Source organism: Lycium ferocissimum, chromosome 12 (assembly GCF_029784015.1).
Source record: "Lycium ferocissimum isolate CSIRO_LF1 chromosome 12, AGI_CSIRO_Lferr_CH_V1, whole genome shotgun sequence".
NCBI classification, from domain to species: domain Eukaryota; kingdom Viridiplantae; phylum Streptophyta; class Magnoliopsida; order Solanales; family Solanaceae; genus Lycium; species Lycium ferocissimum.
In genome coordinates, this window is record NC_081353.1 from 36,778,084 (window position 1) to 36,796,943 (window position 18,860).

The 18,860-nt window shown below is 32.2% G+C and overlaps 2 pseudogenes; both read left to right on the forward strand.

Moving 5' to 3' along the window:
• Positions 1 to 7,464: 7,464 nt before the first annotated feature.
• Positions 7,465 to 8,492, forward strand: LOC132039277 (probable leucine-rich repeat receptor-like protein kinase At1g35710; annotated as a pseudogene).
• Positions 8,493 to 9,352: 860 nt separating this feature from the next.
• On the forward strand, positions 9,353 to 11,842 carry LOC132040839 (receptor-like protein 9DC3; annotated as a pseudogene).
• Positions 11,843 to 18,860: the final 7,018 nt, after the last annotated feature.

Sequence of the window (18,860 nt, forward strand, 5' to 3'; positions counted from 1 at the left end):
GGCTTTACTTGAACGATAATGGAACTCAAGCGACAAGTTGGTCATTTCTTCACCTATTTACGTTGGTTTTCATTTGATATTGCATTGCAGAGATGGTTGTGTTTTCGAGTGAGTATTTAATTGGTAATCTGTATATCACAGTGAACTTAATTAGTGCCTGAAACACCACCTATCCATTATATTGGACAGACCTGTATCAGAATCCCATGCAGGCTGCACTTGTATTTTTTTCTTTTCTTATTATGGATAACGGTGATGTCCAAGCAAGCTTGACGAAGAAGTAGTAGAACAGGCCAAGTAATATTCATATGAGTGGCAGCTTCGGAAATTAGACGTTGTGAGTTCTGAAATGAGTATGTAACTCTATTTATACTTTATTCTTGCACGTGTACGCTTGCACACATGTACTTGCATATAGCATTTGGCACCAAAGTACTGGATTACCTTGAATTTGCAAACCCATTGTTGGATCTGCTACTAGTTCGTATGATGACTAGGAATTTACGCGGGGTGGCCTTTTGAAAGGCGTGTTTAATATTTGACCCATTAAGAAAAGTTGCGTGAATATATACATTTGCCAAGATATCTCCTTCTCTTCCTTGTACATTTCTTCACGTGTGCAGTAAAAAATCGAAGACACATTCCTTATCCTTTGATTATTTTGCATTGGTTTTGGTTGCACAAATTTGATGAACATCATTGTTGAGTTTTATTGAGTTTGTTAGTAGAAGAAAACAAAGTGAGTCTATTGATTTTTGAAGGTTTGAGTTGAATCTAACAAGTGAAAATTGTTGAGTTTGGCATTACAAGACTGGATATCAAATGTGAGTCATTTTAAAGCAAAAATGTGTTGCTGAAATTTCTACACAAGAAATTATGATGATCTTGGATTTTTGACTAAATCCTGACGATCACCATAACTTCTTGTTGTCTTTCTTGGTTGAAATCCTGGCAATTTGTTAGGATTTGTGGTCAAGATCCCTACCATCACCATAACTTATTGTATAGACAGTCTTGTCCAATATTAAATAAGAAATCTTGTCGACCCGTTGGAATTTTGCATCCGCTTCTGGAGAAACGATTCTTTTCACACTATTTTTTTTTAACAACAACATACCCAGCGTAGTCCCACAAGTGCGGACACTATTTTATTTAACGGGATTAAATTTTAGATAGTGGTACCGAAAGATATCTCTGAATATCCCTATGATGACGCCAATGGACAATGCTTTATCTTCTTTGATGTGGTTGCCTCTTGAATGGTCTCGTTAACTAGAAGTCTTTTGAGTATTTCACCCGTTAGCAACAAGTTGAGGGAATCTATTTCACGTTTTGATTAATTTGTTTTTTCAAATATATAGATGTGTTTGGACAAGAAAAAAAGAAGCAAAATAAAAACAAAAAAATCTCTTAGACAAGACAAAACCAGCTAACATTTCCCTGGCAAGACTAAAGACTTGAACATTGACTTGATAAACTTGGAATTGATTGATATGAAGAAAGTTCAAAATCTATGCTCCAAAAATTAAAGAAGCATAAGAAGATAATTCTTTCCTTAATAATTTCCCACGTTGATTGCCCTCTTTTCAATAGTAGTACAATGGTGTTCGGGCTAACTTGTGCGGAATTTGATTACTCCAATGAATACCTGTTATCTTTCACTAGCAAATGTATTTCGGATAACACAGTGAAAATTTCACATAACATTTTTGTCTCTGATGAGATTTAGACCACTTATTAACCATTAAACCACACTCACTTCTCGGCACCCATAGGTCTCGGAAGACTCAGTAGTATGTGAATAATTTGTGTTCCAATAAAATAAATTTAGATTATCATCTATTAATAAAAAGTTTACCTTTTTTTACTTCTTTCAAGAGGATCACGAAAAAGAGAGGTATGTTTTATAGTTTAAAACAAAAGAAGACGACTTGAATGGAAGACTAACTACGTACCCTCCAAAACAATTCGAGTAAAGAATACGTTCCATTTTTTTTTTTGTTTCCCATCCGGGTGCCTAGCATCCGCGTTGAAGTCCTACTAATTTGGATTTGCGCCGCGTAGGGCCCATTTAGGGGAAGCACTCTCTATCAAGGATTTTTCCATACCCAAAGCTCGAACCTGAGACTTCTGATTAAGGGAGGCGCAGTCTCATCCACTGTAACACATTCTTTGGTGGTGCAGTTAATGCGGTTAGTTAATGAGTAGTAACATCACAATGAAAGTTCAAAGAGAAAGGGATTTATGTGTTGTATGAAATGTTGGTGCAAGAGATTTTATCATTAGTTTACCAAAGGATATGTTGCTCTATTTTATCCTTCTATGCAAGTCGTTAGAGGCGGATGCAACCCAAAAGCAATGGGTTCGACTGAATTCTGAATTTTCAGACACCGAATATATATATATATATATATATATATATATAAGATCATTAATGTGTCAACAAGTATTAAAATTTGGACCCGCACATTCATAATACAATGTGTTTAGTGCTGAAAAATTAATGTTTGAACTCATCAAATTTAAATCTTGGATGCATCTCCGGTTGTGAAGAGTTGCCGTTCAATAATATATCTTCAATACCTATTAAGGTGATCATCGATTGATCTTCCATTATCGATAACTTTCCGATTTTTTTTTTTCTTTCAAAAAGCCACTTTGAGAAACTTTTAAGTCCATGTTCATTTTGTGCATTTGATTTAATTATGTTTCTGACAAATATTTTTCTCCCAAGTTCTTTTAATTATACTAGTTTTTGGACACGTGTGTCCCAATTAAATTAACATAGATTTTTTAAACGATATAGATGGATACATTAAAACATGAAAAAGAGTAATTGAAAATTCGAAAAAAGAAAATACGAAGCTGAATTTGATGAACAATGATGTTTAATGAGATAGGTTTTGACGTAATTAAGTGCCAACATATGATATGCGTGTACCTAACCTAATACTTCCTTATAGACGACATCCTTGGTGCATGTTTGACTTTGATGTTTTACTTGCTCAATCGTGACTATGACTCCTATTGATGAACATTATATTTATATTTTCAATATGACTACATCACAAATCTTCTTCTTTTTTCTTCATGGCTTAAAACACTATTCAAATTTAGATGATTAATATAGCAAATAATTTAACAATAAAGAAAATATTTTTGATAAGGCAAGGGAGAAGTATAGCATGTTCTGTTAGAATTATCTCATTACAAACATACTCAAACCAAAGTACTTGCTGAGTCCTTTCTTTAGTTCGATCTTCTTTTTCTTTTTAAGTTTTTTCTTGAACAATATATTCTATATTTGATTAATTCCAGTGCAATTCATGGAATTAAAATTAACAGAAAAGGAATTATTTATCACCAATAAATTTAAAACAAAATTCACACAATGTGCTCAGTATGCTTCCCATACACAATATGCAAAAATTTAAAGTCCAAAAATGTTAAAAACGAAAAGTAGAAAGTCATGCTATTGATTCATCGTTAATATTCATTGTTGCAAAGTTCTTTCTATGTAAGTAAACCTTATTTTCTTCTTTAGTCTTTAAATTTACAATCATTTTGTTAACACAAAATTTTCAGTCAAGTTTCTTATTTTATTTTTACTATTTATGATGAAATAATTCATGCCAAATCTTTTTTGACTACTTTTTTATGGGCTTTTGAAATTTTAAAAAATGGTACTTGATAAATGAGGGAAAAAAAAGTTTGGTGCCTCAAAAACTGTGCAACCTAAACGTTTCCATCAAAAAAGAAAAAATAGAGGGACAAAAAGAAGATAGGTAAATCTAAAATGAAAATAGCAATTGCTGAGAGATTAAAACTCAAAGGAAAGATTTTTTTTTTATCATTATTAAATCAGAAATAAAGACCAAATGTGTCATCACATCTTCCATACACAAAATGCAAAAAATAAAAGTCCAAAAATTGACATAACTCAAAATGAAATTTGTATCTGAAGGAATAAAATAAAACAAATCATGAAAATTTTCATTATGTTATTGAAGTATAAATAATCGGGAAAACTAATTTGTTTTATACTGTTCAAAAGATGCGGGACCTAAACATTCCCGCCACCAAACAAGGGAAAATGGGGAATAAAGAAGAACAATAATCCTAAAACACAAATAAAAATACGAAAGAAGGGAAAGCCTACCGATTCTCCGAAATCCTATAATGCGACTATAAAGGGTGTAATATTTTCGGCCAGATATAATTGGTACAATAAATTTCAATCTTCATCTCCAGCTATACACTATCATAAAAAAATAACATCATTTAGTTTGGATATCAAAAAAGTAAACGATATAATAAAGCTAAAAAGTACTCTAAAACTCAATTGCAAAGAAAAAATGAGAACCATAATATTTTCTCAAAATAAACTCACTTTTCCCAACAATACCTAATGACTAACAACAACGTTAATATATACATTAAAATGTGGCTATTAAGTTCTCTTAGGCAAGAATTGATTGTCAATTAAATGATACTTCCTCCGGATCAAAAAAAAGTCCACTTAGCCATTTGCACACCCCTTAAGAAACTACTCACTCCAAGAAAAAAAATATGTAAATTGACTAAACTACCCTTAATTAAATAGGCATTGAGATTTGATCACATAACACTTAATAGGAGCAAATGTGGAAAGATAAGGTTAATTGTTTCTTGATTTAATAAGTGAATACTTTTTTTGGCCTAAGAAAAAAAGGCTAAGTGGACACTTTCTTTGATTTGGAGGGAGTAATTACAATGTGGCCATTGAATTGTTTTGGTAAAAAAAACAGATGTTAATTCAAGAGTAATGCCTCTAGACTTCTCTTTTTCATTAGTGATGACTCTTGGCTTCTTTTTAACCGATTGTATATTGTACAACACAATGCAATTTATGATTCCTATTTGACTCTTTGACGTATCCATGATTTGATTATTAACGAAGAGAAACTTGCCTGGAGTCTTTAAAGGAATTAATAACCGTTCAATTTTATTATTTAGGCTTGACATAAATTGCACATTTACAACCGAGTAGAAGCTTAGAGGACCAAACCAATAAAAATTGGAACGTAAAAGTGCCATTAAAGTTTTAAAATAAATTTATTTTAAAAATGCCATTAAGAAAATATGGATATGTATAGCCTCACTTTTTTTAAAATATATTAATTATTGGGACTATATTAATTATTGGGAGATGAATCAATTCATCCATCATTTATCTGGTTCAATGCATTTGATTTTAATTATGAAAGTTTTTTTCTTAAGAATAAAATTCATTCAACTTTTAATATAATATCACTATTTAATAGGTACCATATTAGATATTTTATGTTTTATTACATTTTAATTAGAGCAGGGCAAAATTGTAATCTAATCTTGAACATATGAGCTTCTCACTTTTAGTATAATATGATGTGTGCGTAAATATTTTCTCCGATTACTATACGGATAATATCTTCGAAAGTCGATTTCACTCCTCAAAATTTTGTTATTCCTATTATTAATTTTCTAACAACAATAGTGCAGAACTTGACCCTTGATCCACTGAGATTAGAGTAGAGAATACGTTTAGTGAAAGAGTAACATCAAATGGATATAGAATTTGTGTGTTGTAGTTTTCTTTTGAAATTTCCATGGCAAGACATGATCACTGACTGGAGAAACAACAAATTAATATCATAGTCATTAACTCGACTTAAATTACTCTCTTTTTATTAATTTTCTTATGTTTTCTTTTTGAGAACAAGGAAATGAGTTTTTGATTCTCATATTGGAACCCGACTATATACAAATTCACGTCGTGAAGTCCCATATTGGGCCGTAAAGCGCTTCCTGATAAAGCGACTCCATACGGAGAGCTCGAACCCGAGACCTCTGATTGCTTAGAAATATAGTAGTAGTAGAAATTTTGAAGACTTAATTAAACAATGCACTTGTTTCAGTCTTGCCCCATGATGCACTGCATGCGATTAGAGTATAGAATACGTTCACTGAAAGATTAATTATGCATAGTCTTTCTTGACTTTAATTTTCTCTTTCTTTTTCTTTCTATTTTCTTTTGGAAACCAAGGAGACGTGTTTACACCTTCAGATGCAAGAAAAATAAACTGGAGTGCTTCGAAATGTAACAAAAATTAAAGAGTCTTGCAATTATTTTTCCTATTTTTTCAATTAACAAAATATAAAAATTTTAACTGCAATTGGAACTTAAAGAGAAAAACATGTTTTTTACTCTTGTCTCATTATTTCGTTTGCACACTACTAGAAAAAGGGGTTTCCCCATCGACATTCGGTGGGAAATTTGTGCTACAAAATGATTTCCCACCTCATTCCCATCGAACCAGCTCACTGGAAAAACTCATGGCGGGAAACAGGTTCCCATTGAAACACTGGGAAACTTCATATTTTTTCTGTGTGAAAACACTACTATTTAGGTTTTTCCCACCGATAGTCGATTAGTGGGAAATAGCCACTGAACATTTTTCAGTGAGAAAATAGAGATTTTTTTTTGTAGTGGCATGTCGTGCGGATATTTTGATCTCAATATTTCTTTTCTGATTAAATATAACTTTCTTAATTACTGTAGCAATTACAACAGCTTTGTAACTTGAATTATCTAAAGTGAGAAACTAAAATATTACATCATTTTTTTTAATTGTTGGGCACATTATTTGTTAATGTAGACAACTTAACTGTATCCAGTTGCACTATTAATAAAAATTTACCTTTTTTTTTTTTTTTTTTCTTTGGGGAGAATCACAAAATAGAGAATTATTTTTTATAGTTTAAAACAGTGGAAGAAGACTTGAATGGCAAACTAACTACACTTGAAAACAATTAGAGTAAAGAATACGTTCAGTTAATGAGTAGTAACATCACAATGAGAATTCAAAGAGAAAGGGAATTATGTGTTGTAGCTTTCATCTTAAATTTCCACAGCAAGACTCGTACAAGGACTTTCCAAGTCTTTCTTCCCTTTATTTGTTTCTTTTTTCATTTTGGGACCACGGAAATGTGTTTATTCTCAGTTTATTATGGATTCACAAGTCTGATTTAATCATTTGAAAGCTTAATTTTTATGTCCTCAATGTGGTTAATTTAACTTCCAAAGTTGGTACAAGAGATTTTATCATTAGTTCTTCAAAGGATATGCTGCTATAATTTTATCTCCATTACTGCTATCCCATATCTATATGACCAAAGTTTTACTCATAAATTTTTGAGATAGATTAATTCATAAGACTAAACATAATGACATCATTAGCAGAGCTAAGACGATTAACAACAGAGCCTTTTTTTTTAATGGTTATTTAACAGTTTAAAGAGAATTGATAAGCGAACAATGTATGCATATACAACAACACTTAGCCACTTGAATAGGTCCTTGTCTGAATTAAAGGCTACCTTGTCCTGATCTTTTGCTACTTAATTTAATTGGAAGTCGTTCTGATTCTACGCCGTATTTTACACGCAAGTCTTGTATTGGTTTCCTACAATATAAAAAGTGTGCCCTGCACCAATTTCATCCATCAAAAACCAAATCAACTCAAAATCGTTTAGCAATATATGATAATGGTTTCCAAAATTTTTTCTTTGTTTCAGCTTTTCCCCCTCTTGTATCTCTTTACAGTTACTTTTGCTTCCACTAAGGAAGCAACTGCCCTCCTGAAATGGAAAGCAACTTTCCATAACCATAGTAATTCCTTATTGGCTTCATGGAGACCAAGATCTAATGAATGCAACGATTGGTATGGAGTTATATGCTTTAATGGTAGGGTAAATAGCCTGAATATTACAAATTATAGTGTCATCGGTACACTCTATGATTTTCCATTTTCATCTCTCCCTTTTCTTGAGTATCTTGATCTTAGCACGAACAATATCTCTGGCACTATCCCACCTGAAATTGGTAATCTCACAAATCTTGTCTATCTTGACTTGCGTATCAATCATATTTCAGGCACAATTCCACCACAAATTGGCTCACTAGCCAAGCTTCAGACCCTCCGCCTATTTGACAATCATTTAAGTGGTACTATTCCAGGAGAAATAGGTAACCTAAGGTCTCTTACTAAGCTATCTTTGGGTACTAACTTTCTTAGTGGTTCTATTCCTATTTCATTGGGGAACTTGACTTTATGAAAATCAACTTTCCGGTTCCTTGAAGAAATAGGTTACCTAAGGTTTTACCGAGCTATCTTTGTTGAATAACTCTTTATAAAAATCAACCTTGTCTTTTTTGAATCTTTGTGGGATCCATTCCTGAAGAAATAGGTTACCTAAGGTCTCTTATTAAGCTATCTTTGTCGAATAACTCTCTTAATAGTTCTATGGTTCTATTCGGGTTGTGGCTTCATTTCATTAGGGAACTTGACCTAAGGTCTCTCTTGCTAGATTTGTCTTTATCGGGGAACTTGTCAATAGCTCGGTTCCATTCCGAAGAAATAGGTTTACCTAGCTATTTTTGTCTCTTCATCGGGGAACTTAGTCTTTTTTGAATCTTTGTGAAAACGGTTTCATTCCCCGAAGAAATAGGTTACCTAAGGTCTCTATTAAGCTATCTTTGTCGTCGTCTTCATTGGGGAACTTGGGAATCAACTTTTCGGATCCATTCCCGAAGAAATAGGTTACCTAAGGTCTCTTGGATTTGTCGAATAACTCTCTTAATGGTTCTATTCTATCGGGGAATCAACTTGTCCCGTTTGTATCTTTATGAAAATCAGCTTTTACGGTTCCATTCCTGAAGAAATAGGTTACCTAAGGTCTCTTACTGAGCTATCTTTGTCGAATAACTCTCTTAATGGTTCTATTCCTGCTTCATTGGGGAACTTGACCAGCTTGTCTTTTTTGTCCTCTCGGTTTCGAAGAAATGTTACCTAATAAGCTATTTTGTCGGTAACTCTCTTAAATCAACTTTTTTGTATCTTTGTGATCCATTCCCGAAGAAATAGGTTACTCTCTAAGGTCTCTTACTTAAGCTATCTTTGCTCTATTCGGATAACTCTCTTAGATTTGGTAACAACTCTCTAAATGGTTATTCGTTCATTGGGGAACTTGTCTTACCGAATCAACTTGTCCATTTTTGGATCTTAGCTAGCTTTGTGGGAATCAACTTTCGGGGATCCATTCCCGTTTGTATCTTGAAGAAATAGGTTCCACCTAAGGTCTCTTACGAGCTATCTTTGTCGAATAACTCTCTTAATGGTTCTATTATTCAGCTTGTGTTTTTTTGAATCTTTGGGGAACTTGAAGAAATAGGTTTGTCCATTTTGTATCTTTGTGAAAATCGACTTTCTGGTTCCATTCCTGAAGAAATAGGTTACCTAAGGTCTCTTATTAAGCTATCTTTGGTTACTAACTTTCTTAGTGGTTCTATTCCTACTTCATTAGGGAACTTGACCAGCTTGTCCTTTTTGTATCTTAATGGCAATGACCTTTCCGGATCCATTCCTTCGTCTATGTGCAATTTGACATCACTAAAACGGTTGTATCTCTCGAACAACTACTTTAATGGAAAAATTACGCAATGTTTGGGTAATATCAATGGCCTCCAAGTTTTAGAGATGTCAATGAATAATCTCAGTGGAGATATTCCTTCATCTATTTGCAATTTAACATCACTACGGATTTTAGATTTGGGTAGAAACAATCTTAAGGGAGCAATTCTGCAATGTTTTGGCAACATGAGTGCTCATCTTGAGGTTTTGGATATACACCACAACAACCTTTCCGGGACTCTTCCAACAACTTTTAGCATTGGAAGTGTACTCAGAAGCATCAACTTGCAAGAGAATGAACTAGAGGGGAAAATCTCTGGATCTTTGGCCAATTGCAAAGAGTTGCAACTTCTTAATTTAGGAGATAATTACCTTGTTGACACATTCCCGATGTGGTTGAAAACTCTTCCGAAGCTGCGAATTTTAATCTTGAGATTGAATAAATTGCATGGCCTCATTAGAACTTCAGGGAATGAAACCATGTTTTATGAGCTTCGAATCCTTGATCTCTCTTACAATGCCTTCACAGGAAACTTACCAATGAGTTTGTTTCAACATTTGAAAGCCATAAGGACAATTGATCGAACAACGAAGGCACCAAGATATCTTGGAGATGTATGTTACTATGATTTTGTAACAATTGCAACCAAGAGATTGAAGCTTGAACTTTGTAGAATTTTGACTGATTATACAATTATTGATCTTTCAAGCAACGAATTTGAAGGACAAATTCCAAGTATTATGGGAGATCTTACTGCGCTTGGTCTTTGGACTTGTCTCGTAATGTATTGCAAGGTCATATACCACCATCACTTGGAAGTTTATCTGTAATCGAATCATTGGATCTTTCATTTAACCAGCTTTCGGGAGAGATACCACAACAACTAGTTGCTCTTACATCTCTTGCATTCTTAAGTCTCTCTCACAATCATCTCCAAGGATGCATCCCTCAAGGACGTCAATTTGCTACATTTGAGAACAATTCATATGATGGTAATGATGGATTACGTGGATTCCCTGTTTCAAAAGGTTGTGGAAGTATTTTGATACCAGAGACAAATTATATGGATTATGCGATAGATGATGAAGAAAGCACTTCTGAATTTCTGAATGAATTTTGGAAAGCTGCTCTTATGGGTTACGGAAGTGGACTATGCATAGGATTATCCATAGTATATTTCATGATTTCGACTGGAAATCTAAAATGGCTTGCAAGAATCATCGAAGAGTTGGAAAACAAAATTATTATGCGACGGAGAAAGAAGCCGCAACGTCAAAGGCACTACAAAAGAAGAAATAATTGCATCTAGAAGAGTTAAACATTCAGGTATACACTTAAGTTCTTTAGTTTGATCTTTAGTTTATTGCAATTATCTGTGTCTCAATTTTCATATTAGTTATATCAGTAGCTAATCAAATGCTCTACAATGCATTTTTTTCCTTTCAATATAAGCAATTAAAAAATGGATTAGCTTTTTCAAAATATGTTTTAGGCTAGAAAAAGTTTAAATATATTATGCGATTGAGGAGGAATTCTGTTAAAAAAAATATCAAATATATGCAAAATTAGTTGGAACTAGTGTTTGTGCAAACCAACACATAATTTAATTTTAATGTAAATTAAACGTCAGACTTAACTTTCTTTCTGTAAGATAAAAGTTCGACTATAATTTTATTATTTAGTGTAAAATAAAAAGACTTAGAGCCCGTTTGGATTAGCTGGAAAAAAGTGGCTTTTAAGCATAAGTGTTGAAAGTTATTTTATAAATAAGCAGTTATGTGTTTGGAAAAAGGTGCTTAAAGGGTTTTTAGAAGTAAGGGTAGTATTGGAATTAACAGAAAATATAAGGGATAAAAGGGTAAAGTTGTTGGTCAAACCAAAATGGGTTTTAAGTCAAAAAATAAGTTGGGGTTGAGCAAGTTCTTGATTTTGGCTTATTTTAAGCACTTTTAAACTTAATTTAAACTGTTTTCTATTTTTGTCAAACACTCAAACAAGTTAAAAATGGCTTATAAGCTGGTTTGACCAACTTATAAGCCGATCCAAATGGGCTCTTAACTTTCTATGTGTAAATATAAAAATCAGACTGTAAATAAACAAATTATAACATGCAGGTGTTTGGAGGAGCATTTGGTGGAATACTCATTGGAGATGCAATATAGATCTTGCAACTTATGATGCTAGATTTGAGTTTTAGTTTCTTTTAGTTTTATATGTAAGCTTATTTTTTTTTCTACTTCCTTTTATTAACTTGGGAAAATGTAATATCATGAATTTTGAAGATATATCAAGTTTATGTGAGATTCAATGAATGTTGTGTGTATTGAATGAAGTGTATGCATTTCTTGGATTCCTAGCTACTTACTGTAAATATAACTTACAAATTAATACAGTGCTTGATACTACAAGAGAACACGAAATTAGCTACGAAATTTGCCGATAATCCCTAGTTAATCTGTCGCTAAATAGCCCCTCGCTAATTAGATTTTCTTATAATCTGTTTCTAATTTGTGGCTAAATTAGATTAGCATGGGATTTTGTTGTTTAACTAGGAAAATTTGTCCGTTGCTAATTCCTTGTTTTCTAGTAATTTGTGCTAGCGTTTTGGCGCTCGCCTTATGGTTCTCAGTCCTCTTTCGCCGAGATGCCTTTTAAAAAGATTTTTTCCCGCATCGGAACAAGACCAATAATACTCACTTCAAAGAATCTAAGAGGGACTTAATTATGAATAAATCTTTGAACAAGCTGAAGAATGTGATATTTGTTGTCCCTATTTGAGCTCGAGAAAGAAATGAAGACAATGTTGGATGTCCTTGGATTTCTCGCTGCTGCTTCAACGTATGCTCAGGTTTTGCAACAGTTTAAAGAGAGAGCATTGAAAAGAGTTGAATTGGCAGAGTAAGATATTTAGCGTGCAATAGAGGAAAGAGCAATGACAAGGAAAAATAACAAGTTTGGTAACAAGTGATTAGATTAGAGTCTTTATGTAAGATCTGAACCATAATTTTCCCTCTCCTATTAGTGCATTTGATGATCATAACTTATCTGTGATTAATATTCCAGCAGATGATGATTAATACTGCATTATGCATTATTGATTGAAAAAAATAAATAGAAAATCCTCACGTAGAAGTGCAAAAATATTTTCATCAACATCTGATTCTAAAGATGCTATGTATGGGCTGAATTTAGGCACCACCAAAGCCATATTTCTTTCCATAAACTATCATTTGAAGCTTATTATATTGAAGTCGAAAAGTCTCTTGATTGGAAACACGATATATGTAATTGCAAACTTGTTGGTTAACTTAATTACTTCATTCAGAAGACATGAAAGTACAGGAAAATGCAGTTACCGCACTACTCAACTTATCAATTAATGACATCAACAAGTGTTCGATTGCAAATGCCGATGCAATCGAACCTCTGATTCATGTCCTCCACATGGGGAGTTCTGAGGCTAAAGAAAACTCTGCCGCTACACCTTTTAGCCTTTCAGTGATCAAGGATGATAAGATGAAGATTAGGAGGTCTGGGGCTATAATATATAAAATTCACTATTATCATATCATCATATTATACTAAAAGTGGGAATCTCTTATCTTTAAAGTTAGATTACAATTCTGCTCCTGCTCTAATTAAAATGTAATAAAACATAAAACATCTTATATAGTACCTATTAAATAGTGATATTATATTAAAAGTTGAGTGAATTCTATTCTTAAGAAAAAAAATTTCATTAATAAATTGAAATGCATTGAAGATAAATGATGGATGAATTGATTCATCTCCCAATAATTAATATAGGCTATACATACCCATATTTTCTTGATGGCATTTTAGAAACTTTTTAACGTTCCAATTTTAATTGGTTTGGTCCACTAAGCTTCTTCTCGGTTGTAAATGTGCAATTTATTTCAAGCTTAAATAATAAAATTGGACGGTTATTAATTCCTTTAAAGACTCCAGCCAAGTTTCTCTTCGTTAATAATCATATCATGGATAAGTCAAAGAGTCAATTAGGACTCTTAAATTGTATTGTGTTGTACAATATCCAATCGGTTAAAAAGAAGCCAAGAGTCATTACTCTTATATGAAAAAGAGAAGTCTAGAGGCATTACTCTTGAATTAACATCTGTTTTTTTTACCAAAACAATTCAATGGCCACATTAGTAATTACCATTTAATTGACAATCAATTCTTGCCTAAGAGAACTTAATAGCCACATTTTAATATATATATATATATATATTAACGTTGTTGTTAGTCATTAGCTATTGTTGGGAAAAGCAAGTTTATTTTGAGAAAATATTATGGTTCTCATTTTTTCTTTTGCAATTGAGTTTTAGAGTACTTTTTAGCTTCATTATATTGTTTACTTTTTCGATATTCAAACTGAATGATGTTATTTTTTTATGATAGTGTAAAGCTGGAGATGAAGATTGAAATTTGATGTACCAATTATATATGGGTGAAAATATTACACCCTTTATTGTCGCATTATTGGATTTCAGAGAATCGGTAAGCTTTCCCTTCTTTCATATTTTTATTTATGTTTTAGGATTATTGTCCGTCTTTATTCTCCATTTTCCCTTGTTTGGTGGCAGGAATGTTTAGGTCCCGCATCTTTTGAACAGTGTAAAACAAATTAGTTTTCCCGATTATTTATACTTCAATAACATAATGGAAATTTTCATGATTTGTTGTATTTTATCTCTTCAGATACAAATTTCATTTTGAGTTATGTCAATTTTTGGACTTTTAATTTTTGCATTTTGTGTATGGAGTATGTGATGAACGCATTTGGTCTTTATTTCTGATTTAATAATGATAAAAAAATTATTTCCTTTGAGTTTTAATCTTTCAGCAATTGCTATTTTCATTTTAGATTTACCTATCTTCTTTTTTTTTTCCCCTCTATATTTTCTTTTTTGATGGAAACGTTTAGGTTGCACAGTTTTTGAGCCAGCAAACTTTTCCCCCCCTCATTTATCAAGTACCATTTTTTAAAATTTCAAAAGCCTAAAAAAAGGTAGTCAAAAAAGATTTGGCATGAATTGTTTCATCATAAATAGTAAAAATAAAATAAGAAACTTGACTGAAAATTTTGTGTTAACAATAATGATTATAAATTTAAGGTTTACCTACATAGAAAAAACTTTGCAACAATGAATATTATCTATGAATCAATAACATGACTTTCTACTTTGCGGTTATAACATTTTTGGACTTTAAATTTTTGCATATTGTGTATGGGAAGTATACTGAGCACATTGTATGATTTTGTTTTAAATTTATTGGTGATAAATAATTCCTTTTCTATTAATTTCAATTCCATGAATTGCACTGTAATTAATCAAATATAGAATATACTGTTCAAGAAAAACTCAAAAAGAAAAAGAAGATCGAACTAAAAAAAGGACTCAGCAAGTACTTTTGTTTGAGTATGCTTGTAATGAGATAATTTTAACAGAACATGCTATACTCCTCCCTTGCCTTATGCAAAATCTTTTCTTAAATTATTTGCTATATTAATCATCTAAATTTGAATAGTGTTTTAAGCCATGATGAAACAACAATAAGATTTGAGATGTAGTCATACTGAAAATATAAATATAATGTTCATCAATAGGAGTCATAGTCACGATTGAGCAAGTAAAATGTCGATGTGGAACATGCACCAAGGATGTCGTCTCTAAGGAAGTATTAGGTTAGGTACACACATATTATATGTTGGCACTTAATTACGTCAAAACTTATCTCATTAAACATCATTGTTCATCAAATTCATCTTTGTATTTTCTTTCTTCGAATTTTCAATTACTCTTTTTCATGTTTTAATGGATCCGTCTATATCGTTTAAAAAATCTATGTTAATTGAATTAGGACACGTCCAAGAACTAGTATAATACCAAAAGAGGGAAGATCCCATCTTTAAAGTTGGATTACTATTTTGCCACTGCAGTAAATCAAAATGTAATAAATCATCTAGTTAATAGTAATCTCTTAATTACATAAAGATTGAATTACAAGTTCAGCAATTAAATAATTATTTCTTTATATTAGTATATAAAATGCTTCACACCCTCAAAATTCAATGAATCCAAATACATAATTTAACATATTTTAATTATATCAATGTAAATTTTTGTATCTATAGTTACTTTATATATTGAAAGACCAATTTACCCATCAAATATTGAACCACCATTTTACCCTTCTTTTGAACTCTACTTCTAAAATGATATTTCAGCCAGAAAATAAATTATAATCTTTTAATAAATCATTAGTAAATTAATTATTTTCTACTATAATTAACCAGCTGGTAAATGAAAAGTCAATTACCGCAAGATATTATAATGACCTAAGTAAATGATAAAGTTGCATGGATTCACTGCATCCTTTCAACTCCTTAACCTTTCAACTGCTTCATAAAGTTATATTACTGCAACCTTTCAATTCATAACTTTCATCTTCTCTTCAGATCATTGTAATGGCAATAATCTTTCGTTCCCATAAATTAAGAGTTAATATCTCATATGATCACTCAACTATGGGCACGGGCGGAATCACCTTGAAGGGTGGGGGACACGTGCCCCGTGACTTCGAAAAAACCCCTATATACATATATTTATATACCTCGAAAAACTATCATATATTTAAAAGGACCCCTCAAACATAATTTCCAAAGTAGTTCAGTTGGTAGGAATGCTCCTGAGCTGATGCTCACACGGTCGCGACCCGAATTAGAATCTCGGCTCTTACAATTATTTTTAATTTTTTTTTTGGAGTAAACTGCTGTACAAACCTGCGTTTAATGTAGATTTTAATCTTTTTATTTTTTAGTCCCCCTCCCATTTTACTTTTTCATTAAATCCCTCTCCCCAAAAGCCTCAAATTACAAAAGATCTTTTCCCACTTCCCACTCATCTTTTTCCAAGCTAAAAGAAACTCATTTGGCTCTCTCCATTCTCAAACCCTTCTTCCATTATCAAGTTTCTCACAAATCACTAACTTAGGAACGTCACCTTGTCGAATCTATTGTCGATATTCATTAATTTCTCCGGCAATCGAATTCGAGCCAACAACCGGACTTCTCTTACGGTAAAGTTTTCCCTTCTTTTTTAGTGATTAAGATAGATTACTTATTATATAACTATATAATATATTTAATTACTAGGGATTGAGTAATACATAACTTTATAGATTTAATTTAATTAAAAATTATATTATCTTATACTAAGCCCTAAAATCTTATCATATTCTTAAATTTGGGATTTTGTACAATCAACTTAAGGTCTTGAAAAGTCAAGTTTGTTTTTATTTTTCAAATGGATTTGGGAGAAGTTTATTGGTTATTTATCCTTTTTTTAATAATATAATGATAATAATGAGCCTAAGATGAATTACGTAGTACTATTAGTGATTTAAAAAAAAAATTGTTTAGTTTGTTACTCTGAGAAGGAAGTATTTGCAACTGTAAGCAATGATGCAATTATTGACCATTTTCAAAAAATGAAAACGCGTCGAGTTCGAGTATGAATTGATGATGTACTTTTGTTATATTAGTACCAAATTAATTATATTTCATAATATCGAAGTTTGTACTTTGCTATTGTAATCAATAAGTTTTTTAAGAGTCGCACGCCTAACTTTGTCGCTAGTAATTGGCGCACTAAAGATAATGGTGCCCCCGTTGCGGTCAAATCCTGGATCCGCCTCTGACTATGGGTGTTTCACTCAGAAAGTCACTCAACTTTGTTTTCGAACCAGAAAGTCACTCAACTATAGGTGTTTTAATCGTAAAAGTCACTCAACTATGGGTGTTTCACTCAGAAAGTCACTCAACTTTATTTTCTAACTAGAGAGTCACTTAACTATTGGTGTTTCACCTATAAAGTGACTCAACCTATTTAAGTGACTTTTTAATTATGTTTTGTTGATTTTTATTTAAAGCCAAAATTATAAGAAATAAACAAGTACCTATTTTAACCATTTATTGACCCACTCACTTGACTTGACCCACTAAAAATATATTTAACCATTTTATCCATTTGAAGTGGTTTTTAACGTTGGTTTCAAATTGCTTTTTGGGTAGTGAGGCATTGGAAGAGGCAAAGAGTAACTAACACAAGTGAACTAGGACGGTAGAGCACAAACGACCTTATAGGTGTGCACGTCTATTCTGTATAACCCAATGGCTAGGCTATGAAGCCTAATATTCTCGGTAGGACCAACGTAAATATCTTCAATACCTATTAAGGTAATCCATCAATTGATCAAATTTTATGCCGGACAAACATACCATGCCTTGTTTCATTATGGATAACTTTCCGATTATGGATAACTTTCCGATAATTTTCACAAAAAAAAAGAAAACACTTTGAGAAAGTTTTTAAGTCCATGTTCATTTTGTGTATTTATGTGTGCGCGCAAATATTTTCTCCCAAGTCCTTTTAATTGTGTGCATGCGAAGGGCAAAATTTAAACATTTAATATTTTCTATCTTGATACCTATTAAGGTAATCCATCAATGGGTAATATCTTTGTTCAATTTATGTTGATTTCTTTTAATTGTGTGCCTAATATTTTCAAGATAATATCTTTGAAAGTTGATTTCACTCCTCAAGATTTCGGTTTTCTTCAGTTTATTAATTTTCTAACAACAATAGTGCAGAACTAACCCTTTGATCCACTGCAATTAGAGTAGAGAATACGATCAGAGCAAGAGTAATATCAAATATTGAAAGAGTTTGTAAGTTGTAGCTTTCTTTTGAAAATTTCATGGAAAAACTTGTGCATTGACTTGAGAAAGAACAAATTTTCCATTCATCAATCAAAGTCTTTGTCTTAAATTACCTCTGATTTGTTTTTTTTCCTTTGAGAACAAGAAAATGAGCTTATACTTTTATATGCAAAAATAAGAAAATTGGACGCAGAAAAGATATTTAGAACGAATGTTTAACTTGTAGAGTGGAACCACCAAAGGATGTGGTGCAGCGGATGGGACTGCTCCTCCCTTAACCAGTCGTGTTCGAGCTCTAAGTATGAAAAAATCCTTGGTAGGGAACGCTTCCCCCCAAATGAGGCCCTACGCGGTACGAATTCGGATATAGTCGGGCTCCAATGTGGATACCGGACATCGGGTGGGGGAAAAAAAAAACTTATAGAGTGCTTAGAAATATAATATTAGAAATTAAAGAGTTTTACTAGGAATTAAAAAGGTTGAACACAACAAAATGACTTTCCAAACACCTAATAAAGTCTTGACGACCGTGCAGCTTCTCGGATGTTGTTATATAATAACAACAATTCCGTCTCAATTCCAAATAAATTGAAATTGAAATTGAATATATAATTTTAGATTA